We start from the raw sequence: 20858 nt of genomic DNA, 5'->3' as shown, positions 1-20858 counted from the left end.
CTAAAATAATATGTTTTAAATATTACATACATTTGTAATAATTAAAATGGGTTTGACAAATATAAGAATTAAAATGAAAATTATCTCTTAAATCACATAACTGTTAGTAGCTTTATTACAGCAAAGTAGGGCTAGTAAAGGGGGAAATGTAGGAAGGAGGTAGAAAATATTACCTAGCTAAATTCCCTAAGTCTGGATCCAAGTGCCTCACTGAAGAGAGCGTCACACCAAAGACAGGAGAAGAGTGGAAAGACTAGTGTCTTTGGCCAGGTTCTCCTCAATCCAAGCAAGTCACTGAAACCAAACACCTTGAGCCATCAATGCAGAATCACCATGTAGAAGAATCTCACTTTCAGCAAAACCACCAAGACAGCAGAATGAATCATAATGCCCTTGGCTGGCTTTTATAAGCAGTTTCCTTCACATCATTTCTTGTCTCTCTGGTTTCTACTTCCTTTCACTGTGGGTTGGTCTAGCACATCTCAGGAACCAATCGTAGTTTCTTAATTTGCCAGGGTAGTGCCTGTGGGGTCCACCTCTTGTCCTCTGAGGGTGTGAAGTTTTATCAAAAGGAATCTGGAGTTCCTAACTGATTAAGTTAAAAGGGTGGAGCACTCCAAGTACTTGATTGATTATGTTAAGATAAACAAAGGGAGTTTAAATTCTCTTTCACACACCAAACCATTACTATGGCAGAATCTGGTCTGTCCTCCAGGGAGTGAGGTGGGTTGGAATAGATGTAATGATATAGATTCATTGTCTAGCAGGCCACAGACCATGCTTCAGACATTATTGACTCACCCTCCAGAAAACCAGGGCCTATCTAATGACCTTCAAAAATCCTCCCTCAGAATTATCTCCCTTCCCTTTATCTCCCCATTACTCATTTTGTTGCTCTGGGAATGGTAATCACATTAGTGCTAACCATGTGGAACTGGAAAGCATGTGGCAATTCACCTACCATTTGCCATCCCTATCTCCAGACTAAAATTCCCTTTTTTGGACCCAATTATCCTACATTTGTTATTTTGTCCTATTACAGAGTAGGCTTTTTGAAGGCAAGGACTGTCTCACTTCGTTTTTGTATCCCCAGAGCCTAATATATGTCATGTGCTTGGCACATAGTAGGAAATGAGGAAATGTTTTAAATTATTTGTTTTTTTAAACCCTTGCCTTCCATCTTGGAATCAATACTGTTTTGGTTCCAAGGCAGAAGAGTGGTAAGAGTTCGGCAATGGGAGGTTTAAGTGACTTGCCCAGGGTCACCTAGCTGGGAAGTGTCTGAAGTTAGATTTGAACCCAGAATGTCCTGTCTCTGGGCCTATCAATCCACTGAGCTACTTAGCTGTGTCCAATAAATGATTTTAAAATGAGTTCATTCATGCATTTATTTTTATATTTGCTAGTATAAGAAATATTTGTTGTGTGTCTACTGTAGGAAAGTTAGTAGTAGGAAAGTAGGAAAGAGATCAAATAATAAATAAAGCAAAAATTCTTTAATTGTTCCTTTCTTTCATTCATTTTCTAATTTCTCTCCTTATCCATTGTCCTCTTCCCCATTGTCTATAAATAAGCTTATGTCTTCTCTATCCTAAAACCTTCATTGTTCCTGCCAATCCTTCAAGCTAAGGTTGCTTCTCCCATTCACAGTTGAATTCTCAGAAAGAGTCCTCTTTATTAATTGTCTCATTTGCTCATTTCTCTCCCTTCTGCTGCATTTACTTCTCAATCTATTACATTCTGGCTTCCATCTAGAAATTGAAAGTCCGAGATAACCAATTCACTTCTCTTTTTCCTTGTAAGCTGAATGGCCTTTTCTCAGTCCCTATCTTTTCTACAGGATGCTCTCTCCCTCCTTGACTGCTCTTTCAGTCAGATGGCTCTTTCTTTTTCTTTCTTGCTGGGCCATCTTCCATTCCCAAGGCACTATTCTTGGCCACTTTTTTTTTACTTATTCTCCCTTGGTGATATCATCCACCCTTATGTGTTCCATCATCTTCAGTTCTATACATCCATCCCTTATCTCTCACCTGAATCTCAATCTTGTATTACCAAACTGCCTACTAGACACATCTGCTATATTGACATAATCAGTTAGTCAACAAGTCAAGTCAATAAACATATAATAAAGGCTTCTATTCCTGGGAACTATGCTAAATTCTGGGGCTATGAAGAAGAGTAAAGAACATTCTTTGCTCTTGAAGGACTCACATTTTCATGGGGAAGGCTACATATAAAGACCAATGAATATACATGATATATACAGAATAGATTGAAGGCAATCTTAAGAAGGAAGGTATTAGTGAGGGTAAGTATTGGGGTTTGGGGAGAAAAGGCCTTTTGCAGAAGGTGAGATTTAATTTGAGTCTTGAAGGAAACTAGAGAAGGCAAGGGGTAGAGGTGGAGAGGGGACAGTCAATGAAAAGACATGGAGTCAGGAGATGCAATGCCATGTTCAAGGGACAGAAAGTCCTGTTGTTGAATTGTAAAATCAAAGGGGAATAAAATATAAAAAAGTAAAAAAGGGGTCAAATTATAAAGAAACTTTAAGTATTTAAGGCTCCCCATGATGTGACTTTCACTTAATTTTCTTTTTTTTTTTAAACCAAATTCTTATCTTCCATCTTAGAATCAATACTGTGTGTTGGTTCCAAGGCAGATGGAGCAGTAAGGGATTGACAATGGGGATTAAGTGACCTGCTCAAGGTCTCACAGGCAAAATGTGTCTGAGGCCAGATTTGAACCCATCTCTACGTCTGGTTCTTAATCTACTGAGCCTCCTCACTTAACTTTCAAGTCTTCTTCCAGAGTCCCAGTGACCCCACACACTGTCAGTTCTGAGGACTTGGTGTACTGTCTCTCACCATTCACTATGCCTTCGCAGGTCTCTATCTGAAGTTCCCTTCCTGCCTACCTCTGTCTCCTTAAAATCTCTCACTTCTTTCACAGCCCAGTTCAGTCACCACCTCTTCAATGAAGCCCTTTCTGATTCTCCACACTCTCTCCTTCCTAGAATGTCTTTGTATGATTTTACGTATACTTTGTATTTACTGTGAAATATGAAAATTTTTAGTGGATTGTAAATGCCTTGGGATGCTTTAATTTAATTCTTTTCTTTATATGCTATTACCCAACAGTGCTTTGCTTATTACAACAAGAAACTAACATTTCTACGGAGCTTTAAGGTTTGCAAAGCCATCTATTTTATGTAATCTCCTTAAATCCTCATGATAACCTTGGGAGGAAGGCATTATCATTATCCTCTTTCATTAGATAAGAAAACTAAAGGTGGAAATGGTTGTGACTTGTCCAGGATCAAACAACTAATAAATGTATATGGTGAGATTTGAAGTCATGTCATCCTGACTCCAAGTCCATCATTTTCCCCATGAGGGAGGGAGGTAGCACAGTGAATAGCTATGGAACTGGTGTCAGGAAGACCTGAGTTCAAACCCTACTCATTTTCTTTCTCACTGGGTGACCCTGGGTGTCACAACCTCTCAGATTCTTCATTTTACAAATAGAGATTATAATAACATATACCATACAGAGTTGTTGTGAGGATCAAATGGGATCCTATGTAAAAAGTGCTTTGCAAACCTTGAAATGCTATATAAATGGTTGCTATTCTATTATTCTACCCAACTGAGTACAGTCCTGAAGCCCCCCTAGGCAGTCACTGCCACATAAATTGAGCCAGAATCCCAGGGTTCTAAGGACACATTTCTTTTGGCTTTTAGCAAGTGTCAGGGAAGGTTCCGAAGGTGGCCCAGAGGCATGTCTATTGAGAGTGTGAAGCCTGTGGGCAGACTGAGAGGAACTGTGTCTCCATTGGGCTGATTCACACACATTTTAATGGCAGCTTCTTTTAGTTTCCTTGATGAAAGGTTAGGTCAGATGCAGCCTCGGGTCCCTTCTCCCACAGTACTGGTGTGGAGCTGTTTCACCATCACCAAAGCTGATGCTGGAGAAGACTCTTTAAATGGCATGTTTGTCTTCAATTTCAAAGAGAGTGAGTCAATTAAGAGGAATGTGGAATTGCAATGTTACCAAAGCACTTGACTTAAGACATGTGTACGAAGGGAAAAGCACTCATTACAGGAAAGCTCTTTTTTTTTGGACAGAAATGTTGATCCAGTGTACATCCTTGCTTGGCCACTTCTTCAACAAGGGGAGATGCTAGCTTCCCAGGAAACTTGCCAGAAGGGCCTGAACCTTAACTGGACTGACTGCCTGGTCTTGTAAACATGGTAACACCACCAGCTGATGTTAGAGAGTCCAGAGAAATCCTTTTGGAGATTATCCTGCTGAATTATTTACAGAAGAAAATTTTTAGCGGTGGCCTTTAGAGGATACTTGATTTCTTCTCAGACACTCACTACCACTCTTCTGTAACTTAAGCAAACTATGGTGGGATAGGGGTAACCCCTGAGCAAAGGGGTTCAAGTCAACTCATTAATTTGATTTGTGCTTTTTATATTGTTTCGGAAAATTTCAATTAATTAATTAATTTAGAATATTTTCCCATGGTTACAAGATTCATGTTCTTTCCCTTCCTTCCCCTAACCCCTTCCCATATCTGATGTGTAATTCCCCTGGGTTTTACATGTGTCATTGATCAAGACCTATACCCATATTATTAATATTTACTTGTTGATCTTTATTATTAATTTTTTAAACCCTTACTTTTTGTCTTGGAGTCAATACTATGTATTGGCTCCAAGGCAGAAAAGTGATAAGGGCTAGGCAATGGGGGTCAAGTGACTTACCCAGGGTCACATAGCTGGGAAGTGTCTGAGGCTATATTTGAATCCAGGACCTCCCATCTCTAGGCCTGACTCTCCATCCACTGAGCCATCTAGCTGCCCCCTACTTGTTGATCTTTAAAGTGGAAGTGCTCACCCTAAAAACTGAACTAGTAACTTTTTTTTGAAAAATTTATTTAATTAGCCAATTTAGAATATTTTTCCTTGGTTATAAGAATTGTGTTCTTTCCCTCCTTTCTCCCCACCTCCTCCTGTAGCGAGGTGCAATTCCACTGGGTATTGCATGTATCTTTGATCAAAACCTATTTCCATATTATTGATGTTTGCATTAGGGTGATCATTTAGAGTCTATATCCCCAATCATCCCCTTGACCCATGTAATCAAGCAGTTGTTTTTCTTCTGTTTCTACTCCCACAGTTCTTCCTCTGCATGTGGATAGTGTTCTTTCTCATCATTCCTTCAGAATTGTCCTGGATCATTGCATTGCTGCTAGTAGAGAAGTCCATTACATTCAATTGTACCACAGTGTATCCATCTCTGTGTATAATGTTCTCTTGCTTCTGCTCCTCTCACTCTTCATCAATTCCTGGAGGTTGTTCCAGTCTCCATGGAATTCCTCCACTTTATTATTCCTTTGAGCACAATAGTATTCCATCACCAACATATACCACAATTTGTTCAGCCAATCCCCAATTGAAGGGCATCACCTCATTTTCCAATTTTTGGCCACCACAAAGAGCGCAGCTATGAATATTCTTTTACATGTCTTTTTCCTTATTATCTCTTTGGGGTACAAACTCAGCAGTGCTATGGCTGGATCAAAGGGCAGACAGTCTTTTAGCACCTTTTGGACACTGAAGTAGTAACTCTTAGGAGCTTCCAAATTACTAGTTCAATTAGGACTTGGATTATTGTTTTATTTATTGTCTAGACTTAAGAAAATAATGGAGAAAATGTTACTGCTGCAGATTAAATTTAGGTGCCTCAAAGGTGTGGGTTTTTTGGGAGAGCTGGTTGTTAAAAGTTTTCTAGTCACCCATGTATAGAAAACCTAGGTGCTCCTCTGCCTGCCCTCTACTCACCTGCCTCTTGAGTCAAATTAAAGCAAGTACTCCTGAGGAGAGAGGAATTCTTGTTTTTCACCAGCAAAAAAAGGAGTAAGAGCTGATTATACTATTCTACTGCTGGAGGGTTTTGGTATTTTTCTACAGTTCATAATTACATTTATTGAAATAACATTTTGAAAGGTAGGAAACCAGGAACTGCCTAAGGAAACGCTTTGCTTGACAAGTCTGAAACAAGGAAAAACAAACAGTGGGTACTATGGGAAGCTTTATCTGAGCAGCTTTCTGATTGCTCCTTGCTGGTGTTTGTTCAGAACACAATAGTCTTTTCCATTTTCTTATTTTCTTCTGTGGTTGCTATGACCCCCCTCCTCTGCTTTCAGAGGTGAAAAGAAAATAAAAATACAAATACCCATCAAAACAAAGAGAAGATAAGCAGGAATCAGTGTAAAGGAAAATGGCATCTATTTCTTTTTTTCTTTAATTGCAGGAGTTGCTTTTATAAAACACAGATTGCCCTTTCTTTTAGTAAATGTTTAGTGCAGAGAGGGGAGACTTCAAGGAAGACAAGAGAGCTGTCTTCAGGTATTTGAAAGGTTATATTAGAGACAAGCTGGACTTCTCTTTGGCCTCACAAGGCTAAACCAGGAGGAGTGAATAGAAGCTGTAAAAGATGCCAATTTAGATGATAAAGTTCCTAACAATTAGAATGAAACTTAAAATAGAATGCTTTCTACCTCTGAAAGTGGTGAGCTCCCCATCACTGGAGGACCTTGGATAAATGAATAGGTTGACTTCTGGTCCCATATGTTGGAATTTGTGTAAATACATTGGCTTCTCACTGAAATTCATCAAATTATTTTCTAATCATCTTGTTTGATTTAGTTGTCTTGTTTAGTTCATCGCTTTCAGGACAAATGATTTCTTTAGTATGGGCATTACCTGGACTATCACTTCAACCTCCTTTCCATCTTACTAGACAATCTTGAATGAGCTATTATGGCCAAAAAATAAAATCAATCAATCAACTGGTGACCAAATTTGGGGGGATAAGCTCTTAGTTTAGTTAAGATGGTCCTTAGAGGATTCTGCTGCTGAATTTCTGTTCAAAATCCTTCCACTTTAGCAGTGCCTACTAGAATTTGTCCTTTAATCTGGAATACATTTTCCTAGGTTCAGATCTGTCCTAAAAATATTAACTAGCACTGTGGCCTTGGGCAAGTCACTTAATCATGTTTTCTTCAGTTCCTTATCTGTCAAAAAAGAGATTGAGAAGGAAATGGCACCCTGCTCCACTATCTTTGCCAAGAAAACTCCAAATGGGAGCATGGAGAGTGGGATATAACTGAAAAAAAACTGAACAACTTCCATGTGGGAATGAATTACAATTAGACATTAGGTTTCACAACCTGGAGCAAAGAGAGATTCGAATAATTTCAGTGACTTCATGAGTATATATTTAGCACAAGATGTTAGTAAGAAATATACATAATGGATTTGCCGGGAAGATTCAGAGTAAAGCCTATGTACTCAAGCCTCCAACCACTGTGGGGCTGGGTAGAAAGGCTGTAGTGCATGATAGTGCCTGAATTCTTTAGGGACATCTGAAGTTATGCTACCAATATAAAATGCTTAGAAACTTTGTTTTTATTGAATGTGAATACATTTAGCCCAAAGTTGGAAACTAAGGGAATAACTACCCAAATAATGACATGTGAAAATAATGGAATAATATTATTCCATATAAAATGATGAACAATATTATTCCATGTGAAATTATAAAATGGAGAGTAAGAGAAAATGGGAAAGACCTCTGAACTGATGCAGTGAAGTAAACAGAACTAGGTTAACAATTTATATAATGATAACATCATTAAAAAGAAAAAAAAAACCCTTTGAAATCCTTTAGAACTCTGATCAATGTACTCAAGTCTAGGGAAATGAAGAGGAAATACATTCTTTACTTCCTGTCAGAGAGAGAATGTAAAAGGAGCCAGACATTTTTCAACATAGCCAGTGTGGGAACTATTTTGTTGGATTATGCATATTTGTTATGAGAATTTCTTTTTCTTTAGTGGGGTGTAGACAGTGAGATGACTAATAAAAACTCGTAAACATGAATGAATTAATTTTTAAAATAATATATTTGTCAGACTCCAGGTAATTTTACCTTCTGAAAATGAGGTAGGTCCTTTGTTTGCTCCCAGAAAGACTCCTTTGGGAATCTATCATAGGGAAAAGACAGGAGAACAAAGCACTGCCTGGGGTCACTCCCAAAGTTTGTTTGCTTGTTTTTTCTGAATAGAATTTCAGAATATTTGGAAACTCTGTTTTTGTAACCCTAAGCTGTTTATTCTGATTAATTTTCGATTTGATCGAAGAGTATTTTAACATGCAGAAGACTGGAGTTCTTAGCATGAACAATTAGCTTTTGTTGATTTCATTCTATGAGTTATGCTGCGTTTGTATTTATTTTGGAATAATTGAGTGCTTCTGAAACATGGTGGGAAAATATCCAATTTTATATATACACTGGGCTAGGGAAGAAGGACCACATTTGCATAATGGCTACCATTCAGTTAAACCTAAAGCATTTCCTTTGCATAACAATGAAATCCCAATTATCTAGCTGCTGAAAATGTTGCAGTAAACTAAGTCAGTCAGGTGTCCCAGTTTAATGGACTGTAGAGTGGTATTTCTCCCTGAGCACATCTAATGAGGCTTTTGTTTATACAGTTATTTTTTTTTTCATATCAGAGACCAAAGAAGATATCTCAAATATCCTTCGTTTGTGTGTATGAGCCTACAGCTCTCATTTAAGACAAAGAAATCCCTTCCCCTGCTCTGGCTTCACAGTGCTATCCTTGAAATTATTCTCTTGCTCTCTAATCTTTTTGATATAATTCAGATTCTTCTTAAGGAATGGAAACCAGGCAAATTGGAAGATTCTCATTTGGGATGGAGTACAGTCTAGTGGAAAGAGACCAGTGCTGGAAAGAACATTGGGTTCTCCATAGTCAGATCCCCCTGGGTCCAAATCCTACCCCTGACCCTCAAAACTTGTCTGCGTTTGCTAAAATAATTTAACCTCCTTAAGCTTTAGTTTCCTTATTCTTAAAATGAGGAGGTTGGACTAGCTGGCCTCTGAGGTCCTCCCCAGCTCTAGATCAAATGCATTGTTATTCTTCAGTCCTTTCATTCCTGTCTGATTCTCCATTAACAACTCCATTTGGGGGTTTTCTGGGCAAACATACTGGAGTGGTTTGCCTTTTCCTTCTCAAAGACTTAATGGATGATTCTATGAAAACCTTAGTGAGAATGGGTTGGTTTATCAGATTTTTGTCAAGATAAGTGGTTTGGGGGTGGTAGAGAGAGGAGAAAATGAGGGTATTAGGAATCTATAGAGATATGAACCAACAAAGGGAGAAGATGATTCACAAAGGAAATGCAATTTTAAAAATATCAGCATTTAGAAATCATTGTCTAGATATCACTTTGGATAGCTTAATTCCATTTCTGTTAGCAGTTTTTTTTTTAAACCCTTAACTTCTATCTTAGAATCAATACTGTGTATTGGCTCCAAGACAGAAGAGTGGTAAGGGCTAGGCAATGGGGGTCAAGTGACTTGTCCAGGGTTACACAGGTGGGAAGTGTCTGAGGCCAGATTTGAACCTAGGACCTCCCATCTCTAGGCCTGGCTCTCAATCCACTGAGTTACCCCGATGCCCCCTCTGTTATTATTTTTTTAAAAATTCATTAAAAAAAGAGGACAGTCTTTTTTGGTACAACAAGGGCAAAACAACCTTTGATAAATATGGCAGTTCAATGTTGTGACCCTTCTTCTGTCATGTTAGGGTAAAGTGGGGGATCTCAATGGGTAGAAACCTTTTCTAATTGTGTTTGTGTGAGAGCTGGGGATGAAATCATCTTGGTACTAACTCTTGGCCCAGAGAAGTTCTTTTATGTAGGAGAGAGGAGATAGTGGTGGAAATCATTGAAAAATCATACCCTATGCCATCTTTGAATATGTAGTGTACGTTTCTGATCCCTCTTCTACATTTTAGTTTTTTATCTGATTAAAGATTTTCCTTCTAGCACAGATTGATTTTGAGGAAAATTGTCAAAATAGCAAGGACACTAAGAGAACTCAATGTGAGAAAGAAGGCTGACTGTGATAGAATAAAGTATATAAATAGTATTAATGTGAAATAAGCCTGGGAAAGTACATTAGAGCCAGATCCTAGGAGGTCTGGAGTAAAATTTGTATCTTTTATTTAATTAGGATCTATTGCACATTTCTTTCTTTCTTTTTTTTAAATGAGACTGAATTTTATTTGGGACTGACTTAAATCAAATCTGAATTTTCAGTTTTAAGAATTTAAAGTTTCCCAAGGGCCATTCACTGCCAGCTCCTTCATACTATATAGCTCTACTTAGCCTTTAGTAAGTCTATTGGCAAAGATTGCTTTGGTAGTCTTGCATTTCAACTCACGCTTTCAGGGGCCTAGTCTATAAACATAACTTCAGTTACATAGTCAGAACACACCTTTCTACTGGTCCTTCCAGGACAGAATTTTAGTATGTTTTACTCAAATAATTCCATGCAGCTCTCTGATTTCTATATTCTCCACTTGGTAAATTTTGTAACTGGATGGAATACTATGCTATGTGAAATTTGAGTTTATTAACTGGGATCTTCTGATTTCCAGTTATGGAAGAAAAACGTTTCTATACAAGTTTTATTACACCATCAAGATTATGCAGGGCATGTAGATCAAAGCTTTTTTTTTTAAATAATCTAACTATATGAAAAGATGAAGACTGTAGTAATTCGTGTGATCCCAAATGGGCATACAAAAAGTAAAAACGAGCTTCCCCTCAAAAAGAAGTGATGATTTAAGCACCTATGAAAAGGACAACAATACTAATAAAATTTTTGTATTTACTTAGAAGCATTCAGAATGTCAACAAAACAGCTGCAACTTTTTTTTTTTTGCAATTAGAGAGTGATATTCAGTTAACAGAACAATTATTTTATATGCTACGTCAAAGACAACTGAAGATGAAAATGAACTACATCCTCATATATAACTAATTTGTGCTGTGCACCAACAAGAGCCTGTTTTAATTTCCATGCCAATTTACAATTCCCCACACTGTACCAGGAAAGGTTAGTGGTTATTGAGAATACCACTAAAAGACATCTAAAGACACATTTGGTAGTGTGTTAACTATACAAAAATAGACACTGTACAGTTTAAAAACAAATCTTACACAGCCTTACATATCAATTTTCTTTTTTTTTTTACTTTAAACATTATTTTATTTGGTCATTTCCAAACATTATTCATTACAAACAAAGATCATTTTCTTTTCCTCCCCCCACTCCCTTCCCACCATCTCTCCCATAGCCAACGCACCATTCCACTGGGTATCACATGTGTACTTGGTTCGAACCCATTTCCATGTTGTTGGTATTTGCATTAGAGTGTTCATTTAGAGTCTCTCCTCAGTCATATCCCCTCAACCCCTGTAGTCAAGCAGTTGCTTTTCTTCGGTGTTTTTACTCCCACAGTTTGCCCTCGGCTTGTGGATAGTGTTTTTTAGATCCCTGCAGATTGTTCAGGGACATTGCATTGCCACTAATGGAGAAGTCCATTACGTTCGATTATACCACAGTGTATTAGTCTCTGTGTATAATGATTTCCTGATTCTGCTCCTCTCGCTCTGCATCACTTCTTGGAGGTTGTTCCAGTCTCCATGGAATTCCTCCACTTTATTATTCCTTTGAGCACAATAGTATTCCATCACCAACATATACCACAATTTGTTCAGCCATTCCCCAATTGATGGGCATCCCCTCATTTTCCAATTTTTGGCCACCACAAAGAGTGCAGCTATGAATATTCTTGTACAAGTCTTTTTACTTATTGTCTCTTTGGGGTACAAACCCAGCAGTGCTATGGCTGGATGAAAGGGCAGACAGTCTTTTATCACCCTTAAGGCATAGTTCCAAATTGCTCTCCAGAATGGTTGGTTCAATTCACAACTCCACCAGCAATGAATTAATGTCCCTACTTTGCCACATCCCCTCCAGCAGTCATTACTTTCCTTTGCTGTCATGTTAGCCAATCTGCTAGGTGTGAGGTGATACCTCAGAGTTGTTTTGATTTGCATCTCTCTGATTATAAGAGATGTAGAGCACTTTTTCATGTGCTTATTAATAGTTTTGATTTCTTTGGCTGAGAACTGACTGTTCATGTCCCTTGCCCATTTATCAATTGGAGAATGGCTTGATTTTTTTTGTACAATTGATGTAGCTCTTTGTAAATTTGAGTAATTAATCCTTTGTCAGAGGTTTTTATGAAGATTGTTTCCCAATTTGTTGCTTCCCTTCTGATTTTAGTTACATTGGTTTTGTTTGTACAAAAATCTTTTTAATTTGATGTATTCCAGATTATTTATTTTGCATTTTGTCTTGCTTGGTTTTAAAGCCTCTCCCTTCCCAAAGGTCTGACATGTATACTATTCTGTGTTCGCCTAATTTTCTTATACTTTCCTTCTTTATGTTCAAGTCATTCACCCATTTTGAATTTATCTTGGTATAGGGTGTGAGGTGTTGATCTAAACCTAATCTTTCCCACACTATCCTCCACTTTTCCCAGCAGTTTTTATGAAATAGTGGATTTTTGTCCCAAAAGCTGGGATTTTTGGGTTTGTCATATACTGTCTTGCTGAGGTTACTTACCCCGAGTCTATTCCACTGATCCTCCTTTCTGTCTCTTAGCCAGTACCAAATTGTTTTGATGACCACTGCTTTATAATATAGTCTGAGATCTGAGACTGCAAGGCCCCCTTTCTTTGTATTTTTTTTCATTATTTCCCTGGATATCCTTGATCCTTTGTTCTTCCAAATGAACTTTGTTATGTTTTTTTCTAGATCAGTAAAAATTTTTTTGGAAGTTCCATGGGTATGGCACTAAATAGATAGATGAATTTGGGTAGGATGGTCATTTTTATTATATTGGCTCATCCTACCCATGAGCAGTTAATGTTTTTCCAATTGTTCAAGTCTAGTTTTAGTTATGTGGAGAGTGTTTTGCAGTTGTGTCCATAAAGTTCCTGTGTTTGTCTCGGGAGATAGATTCCTAAGTATTTTATTTTGTTTAAGGTAATTTTGAATGGGATTTCTCTTTCTAGTTCTTGCTGCTGAGCTGTGTTGGAAATATATAGAAATGCTGATGACTTATGTGGGTTTATTTTGTATCCTGCAACTTTACTAAATTTGTTGATTATTTCGATTAGCTTTTTGGTTGAATCTCTAGGATTCTTTAAGTAGACCATCATGTCATCTGCAAAGAGTGATAATTTGGTCTCCTCATTGCCAATTTTAATGCCTTCAATTTCTTTTTCTTTTCTAATTGCTACTGCTAGTGTTTCTAGTACAATGTCAAATAATAGAGGTGATAATGGGCATCCTTGTTTCACTCCTGATCTTAATGGGAATGGATTTAGTTTATCCCCATTGCAGATGATATTAGTTGATGGTTTTAGATATATACTGTTTATTATTTTTAGGAATGACCCTTCTATTCCTATGCTTTCTAGTGTTTTTAATAGGAATCGGTGTTGTATTTTATCAAAGGCTTTTTCTGCGTCTATTGAAATAATCATGTGATTTTTGTTGGTTTGCTTGTTGATGTGGTCAATTATGTGGATGGTTTTCCTAATATTGAACCAGCACTGCATCACTGGTATAAATCATACTTGATCATGGTGAATGACCCTTCTGATCACTTGCTGGAGCCTTTTTGCTAGTATCCTATTTAAGATTTTTGCATCTATATTCATTAGGGAGATTGGTCTATAATTTTCTTTCTCTGTTTTTGGCCTGCCTGGTTTTGGAATTAGTACCATGTTTGTGTCATAAAAGGAGTTTGGTAGAACTCCCTCTTTGCTTATTATGTCAAATAGTTTGTATAGTATTGGGATTAACTGTTCTCTGAATGTTTGATAGAATTCGCTGGTGAATCCATCAGGCCCTGGGGATTTTTTCTTAGGAAGTTCTTTGATGGCCTGTTGGTTTTCTGTTTCTGATATGGGATTATTTAAGAAATCTATTTCTTCTTCTGTTAGTCTAGGCAATTTATATTTTTGTAAATATTCATCCATATCACCAAGATTGGCATGTTTATTGCCATATACTTGGGCAAAGTAGTGTTTAATGATTGCCTTAATTTCCTCTCTGTTGGAAGTGAGGTCCCCCTTTTCATCCTTGATGCTATTAATTTGCCTTTCTTCTTTCCATTTTTTAATTAGATTGACCAGTACTTTGTCTATTTTGTTTGTTTTTTTCAAAGTACCAGCTTCTAGTCTTATTTATTAGATCAATAGTTCTATCACTTTTGATTTTATTAATTTCTCCCTTAATTTTTAGGATCTCTAGTTTAGTTTTCTTCCGGGGGTTTTTAATTTCTGTGATTGGATGTCAAGTTTTCCACTAAGTTCTGGTCTTTTCTTAGCAAATGCTTGGAAATCTTCTATTTTGTTGAATGCCCATACTTTCCCCTGGAAGTATATAGTCAGTTTTGCTGGGTAGTTGATTCTTGGTTAGAGACCCAGCTCTCTTGCCTTTCTAAATATCGTGTTCCATGCTTTGCGGTCTCTTAGTGTGTTAGCCACTAAGTCCTGTGTGATCCTTATGGGAGTCCCCCTATATCTGAAGCTCCTTTTCTTGGCTTCTTGTAGGATTTTCTCCTTTTCTTGGAAGCTCTTGAATTTGGCGATTACATTCCTGGGGGTTGTCTTTTGGGGATTTAGTATAGAGGGTGTTCTATGAACCCTTTCTATTTCTATTTTGCCCCCTTGCTCCAGAACATGTGGACAATTTTATTCTATAATCTCCTGTAGAATAGCATCAAGATTTTTGTTTATCTCTGGTTTTTCGGGGAGACCAATAATTCTGAGGTTGTCTCTTTCCTCTGTTTTCCAAGCCTGTGGACCTTTCCAGTGAGATATTTCATGTTTTCTTCTAATTTATTAATTTTTTGGCTTTGCTTTATTGATTTTTGCTGTTTTGTAATCTCGTTGTCTTCCATTTGCTTAATTCTGGTCGTTAGGGACTGGTTTTACTTTTCAGCTTTGTCTGCCCTTCTATTAGATGCTTCCAGTTCTTTCTCCAATTGTGAGGTCTTGTCTATCAGACTGCTGATCTCTTTCTCCCATTTTTCTTTCCAAAAGGTTTCCATCTTTTGAGCATGCTCGCTGTCTTCTAGTTGCTTAATTCTGGTTGTTAGGGACTGGTTTTGCTTTTCAGCTTTTTCTGCTCTTCTATTAGATGCTTCCAGCTCCTTCTCTAATTGTGAAGTCTTATCTATCAGACTGCTGATCTCTTTCTCCCATTTTTTTCCAAAGGGTTTTCATCTTTTGGGTAAGCTCCAGTTTGAGATCTTCCAGAGCTTGTGGATAGTTTCCATTTTGGGAGGCATGTTCTGATTTTGTTTGGATTTCATCCTCATTTTCTTCTTTTCCTTGGGTACTCCCTCCATAAAACTTTTCAATAGTCACTTTTTTTTTCTTCTTGGAGGCTTGATTTTGGGACATGTGAGCCATCTCTTTGGTGGTTTTATTCCACTTTATTTTTTGGTCTGGGGTCTGGGTGATGTGGGCGGGTTTTCTGTGAATTTAGGTTGCCTCAGACTAGTTCTTCCCAGCCTCTGAGGTTTCTTCGAGTGCAGGTCCCTTTGCTCAGCGCAGCAGCCCCTTTGCTCAGCCCAGCCTCTCAGAGCAGTCGTCCCTTTGCTCAGCACCCCTTTGCTCAGCGCAGCCTCTCAGCGCAGCTGCCCCTTTGCTCAGTGCAGCCTCTCAGCGCGGTTGCCCTTTTGCTCAGCACAGCCTCTCAGTGCCCCTTTACTCAGTGCAGCCTCTCAGTGCTGCTGCCCCTTTGTTCAGCGCAGCCTCTCAGCGCGGCCACCCCTTTGCTCAGTGCAGGATTTTCCCATGAAACCGCCCTGAGAGGTCATTTCCTTGCAGTCTTTAGATCCCAAGGACCCTGGTGTGCCCCCCAGACAGAGATGCTCCTCACTCACTCGCTGTCCCAGTGAGTGCTCTGATAGCTTACTCTGGTTTGGTGGGGCGAGGGGGGGGGGGGAAAGGGGCGGCTCAGTTCACGTTTTTGTGCGAGCTTTTCCTCTTCCTTATAGTGTGGAAATGTTCAAACCCCACATACCTTCATTTCTGTGGGGTACTGGGGAGTCCCTCCATTCTTCCAAAGGTAATTTTTATGCTCTTTTGAGGTAGTCTATTTCGTTCGGTGCCAGGGAGGGGAATCAAGTCATGTCTAGATTGTAGCCATGTTTACCCGGAAGTCCAATTTTCTTTAAAGAGTGAATTGTGTATAGGGGGGTTAAATGATTTATGGACAAGAAAAAACTGCTCTAGAATCAACTTATTCATTGTCATCACCATCTTCCTCCTCCTCCTCATCTTCTTCTTCTTCATCCTCTTCCTCTCTTTTTCATCTTCATCTTCTTCCTCCTTTTTCTTGCTCTTCTCAGCTTTGACAATGGCTCTTTTACCCACATCAGGTTTTCCTTTAGCCTGGTATGGAGCAATATCCTTTTCATACTTTTCCTTCAGTTTAGCTGCCTTCTTTTCATAAGGTTGTTTGTCATCTGCAGCAGTATTACTCTACATTTCTCCCAATGTTTTGGCCACACCTCCAATAGAAAGATCAGGATGCACCCCTTTGATTTTTGGACAATACTTAGAACAGAATAAGAAAAATGCCAAAGGAGATCTCTTCCATGCGTTGGGATCCTTAAACTTCTTTTTTGTTTCTCCTTTAGGTGGTAGTTAGGTTTTAATTTCTCTTTCATAATGAACCTTATCAGCTTTTGCCATGTCCTCAAATTTTCCTTTCTCTTTAGTTGACATTGTCTTCTGCCTTTCCGAGCATTTTTTAGAAAATTCTGAGTAGTTCACAGAAGCATCTGGGTGCTTCTTCTGGTGTGCTCCTCCTGGCAGGTTGGCACAAAGAAGGCATATGAAGACATTTTTCCCTCTCGGCTTCTTAGGATCACTTTTGCCCACTTTTGATTATTTTCCCTCAGTGTTGCACAGAATAGCCCAGTGCCAGTCTGGCTCTTACTTGTCCCGGTGCTGTTTCTATGGAGCTCAATGTACTGCAATGACTTTGAGAGCTCGAGCCACTCTATTGCATATTTCTGAACAGTGGGGCAACATAATAAAGACAGAGCTTTAGAAAGAAGATTTATGTATCTGGCAAGATATAGGATAAGTGTGAACAGTGAGAAAAGAAATGAAGAATTTAGTATTAGGAGGTTATTGTTTTAGACATTTTTCAGCTGTGTCTGACTCTTTGTGACCCATTTTGGGGTTTTCTTTTTTCTATTTTATTATTTTTTTAAATTTTTATATATTTGTTTAATTTATAACATTTTTTCATGATTACAAAAATCATGTTCTTTCCCTCCCCTCCCCTCAACCCCCTCCCATATTCGAGGCCCAATTCCACTGGGTTTTACGGGTGTCTTTGTCCAAGACCTATTTTGGGGAATTTTCTTGGCAAAGTTACTGGAGTGGTTTGCTGTTTCCTTCTCCAGATCACTTTACAGATGAGGAAATGGAGGCAAACATTGTTAAGTGACTTGCTCAGGGATCACACAGATGGTAAGTGTGAAGTTTGAACTCATGAAGATGAATCTCCCTGATTCCAGGTCAAGCAATCTATCCACTGAACCATCTAGCTGTCCCTTGGAGGTCAAAGATAGGAGTTCAAACTAGACTAGTGGCAGTGGGCTTTGAGAGAAGTTTCAGGGGGGAATCAGTACAACTTGACAATAGATTGGATATTGGAGTGAAGGAGAGGGAGAAGTCATCAAAGGATAGTATCATAATATCTAATTTGGGAAGAACTTTCAGAGCTTTCATATTCCAACACAAAACCAAAAGAATATCTCCTTTATAAATACCTGGGAAACGGACTTCAAACCTTTACTTGGAGACCTCTAGTGAAGGGAAGATCACTGTGTCTCAAAGCAGCCCATTTCGTTTTTGGGGGTGTAACAGTTAAATTAGTTTCTCTACTAAAACATTATATTTTTAGAGGTTTATTAAAGATTATTAGAAACCAAGGATAAAGAAATACAAAAATAGAAAAAAACCTAGGGCTGGTAAGCCCATTCCATTTCACTTACTACATCTTGAGAGACGCATGTGCTTAGAAGCAGAAGCAGAGGGACCAAGTAGGTGTTACAGTCAGTTTAAATAAAAATGCTGATTTCGTACTTAGGTGAGGACTCAGGTGAGATTATAGGGCATTCTGGGAAGTGCCAAGGACTTCTGGGGATTGAAGTCTGGGGTTCAAATCTCCATTTTTACAGGGAGTAGCTTTTAATAATTATATCAAACTGCTTCTCTGTACCTTCTATCTGTTCTATCCTGATTTGAGATCTGAGGTCAAGTAGAAAAATGCTTCAAGATATCAACCATGACCCTCTATGTTCTTTGAGCTAAATAGCTACCTTATGAAAAATATATCTAAGTTTTCACGACTGGTTGATGGGAAGAATGGTGACTCAAGGAACAACCAAATTCACCTCTAATGCTCTTTCCTTCAGTGATCTTGTGTGCTCTGATCATTCAATGAACAACTCTGTGTATGACTCTCAAATCTTTATCTCTTCCCTAGAACTCCACTTCCATGTTTTCAGCTGCTGATTGAAGTCAGCACTTGGATTAAATACAATGATCAAGTATTTATTAAACAGCATAAGAAGAAATATAATTAAGTAACTTTTAATGCTTATAAGGGTTCCTCTATGATAGTTTGATAAACTGAGTCCTGCAGTGTCATAACCAAGTAGGAAAGAAGATAAGGGGAGTGAGCCAGGTCTAAATCCCATTCCTGGAATTTGTTAACCATTTCAGCAAACTGTTCAAGACATCATGTTATAAACATGTACAATTAATGACCTGTGTGGAGTAATTTTCCAAAACCTATAATAACTCTTATTAGAGTTATTATATCAGACATCTCTTGCCACATAGATGGGATCTGGCTTGCAGATCTCTTGACTTCTGTGTTTTGTGCCCACAAAATAAAGTACCATCTTTGGCGTGGGATGTTGGACCAGTTCTTTTCATTTCTTTCAGCATCATTATCTGCGAAGCACTGTTTCGCAATGAGAAAATAAAGACAAAAATGAAATTACCCCCTGCATGTTATTAGTATTATTGAAATCTACAGAGATAACATGTAAAGGAAAGGTAAGCAGTCTTATATATCCGTATAATTACCTTTCTAAAAATAATTGAGTTTGTTTTAATTTCTCTACCCTTGGAATGGATGTAGTCGCCATTTCTGTAACACTAACCATATTATTCCCTAGATAGAGAAGTAAATACTTCTCTAAATGACTTATGTGGCAATTCAGCATTCTCTCAAGGAAAAGAAGAAGAGAACCCATGTATAAAATTTATATATCCAAGTGAGAGTTATTGAATGATATTCTTTACAGATGACAGAGTCCTTGGGAGAGACAGAGATGAAGTATGTTTTGCTGCTTCAGTGAGACAGAAGTAAATATGGTTTCTCAGCTTCCTTTTTATTTTTTAGGATAGGCCCCACTCATGATGTGTGTCAGTGACTTTTTTTAATTTGGTTACCTTGATGTTGATAGGTTGTAGAACAACAATTGGTGTAAAAGCAAAGGGAACATCTACTTTCTCCACTCCTAGATCTGTGCTTTGCTATCTTTCAGCAAAATAGTAACAGGTTGATGTAGCTATAGGTCTGAACCAAGAAAATTATTATTTTTTGATAGACAATGAGAACATTTATTAACTCCACACAACATAATTTCCTTTTTCTTCTCCCCTCCAAACCCACAACCCTCCTTTACATGTAGGAACTTAACAGAATCTCCAGGGATCCACATTAAACCGAGAAAATTATTGAAGGAGAAAAATGGAGAGTTGTAAAAATAGAATGTGATTTTCTTCATAGCTAACTTTGTAAATTTACTCGGCTTGTTCTGACATAAAGATACATAAATGATAGAGAATGGAGACATGAAAATAAGACTTATAGTAGTTGGGAGAGAGACAGACAGACAGAGTCAGAGACAGATAGAAATAAAGATATGGAGACAGAAAGAGGCAGAGACAGACAGACAATGAAGAGAGAGGGAGAGTAAGAGAGAGGGAGAAAGAGACAGACAGACAGAGGAGAAGAGGGAGGTAAAGAAGGAGAGAGAGAAGAGAGAGACAGAGAGTGAGAGACACAGAGAAAAAGAGAGCGAGAGCAAGAGTGAGAGCGAGAGAGAGAGAGAGAGAGAGAGAGAAAGAGAGAGAGAGAGAGAGAGAGAGAGAGAGAGAGAGAGAGAGCCAGAACCAGAGCCAACAACCAGGGAAGACTTTCAAATTCAACATATATATGATTGAACTTATTATCTCAGCATTCTTCCCAGCCCCACACCCTCAACTTGCTCTTACTTCCCATTTCCCTACTAATGGTATTAGTCTTTCCAGTTGCTTTTGCTTCTCTCTCACATTCATCCACTTCAATAGCAAAACTTGCCATTTCTTCCTCCATGGTGTTTCTTACCTTAACTTTTTATTTATAATGTCTCAAAACTATATAAATCTAAATAAAAAATGAATAAGAATTTAAGAGGTGAATAGAATTTTTAAAAAGTTATATATGGAGAAAACTGAATGGGAATATAAAGGAATGTACCTTTTTATCAGTACTGCATGGCACCTACACACAAATTTACCATGTATTAGGGCATAAAACCTCACGAACAACTGCAGAAAAGCAGAAATATTAAGTACATTTTTTCAGATCATAATGCAATAAAATTACATTCAGTAAAGGATCAGAAAAACAGATTAAAATTAATTGGAAACTAAATGATCTAATTCTAAAGATAAGTGGGTCAAAAAACAAATCATAAACACAACCAGTAATTTCATGAAGAGAATGATTATAGTGAGATATCA

At 38.0% G+C, this 20858-nt stretch overlaps 1 pseudogene; it reads right to left on the bottom strand.

Moving 5' to 3' along the window:
* Positions 1-16278: 16278 nt before the first annotated feature.
* LOC130455239 (high mobility group protein B1-like) lies at positions 16279-20448 on the bottom strand (annotated as a pseudogene).
* Positions 20449-20858: the final 410 nt, after the last annotated feature.

This window comes from Monodelphis domestica, chromosome 6 (assembly GCF_027887165.1).
Source record: "Monodelphis domestica isolate mMonDom1 chromosome 6, mMonDom1.pri, whole genome shotgun sequence".
Lineage (NCBI taxonomy): Eukaryota > Metazoa > Chordata > Mammalia > Didelphimorphia > Didelphidae > Monodelphis > Monodelphis domestica.
The sequence above is the reverse complement of the archived record's forward strand: the minus strand, read 5'-3'. Positions and strand labels throughout refer to the sequence as shown.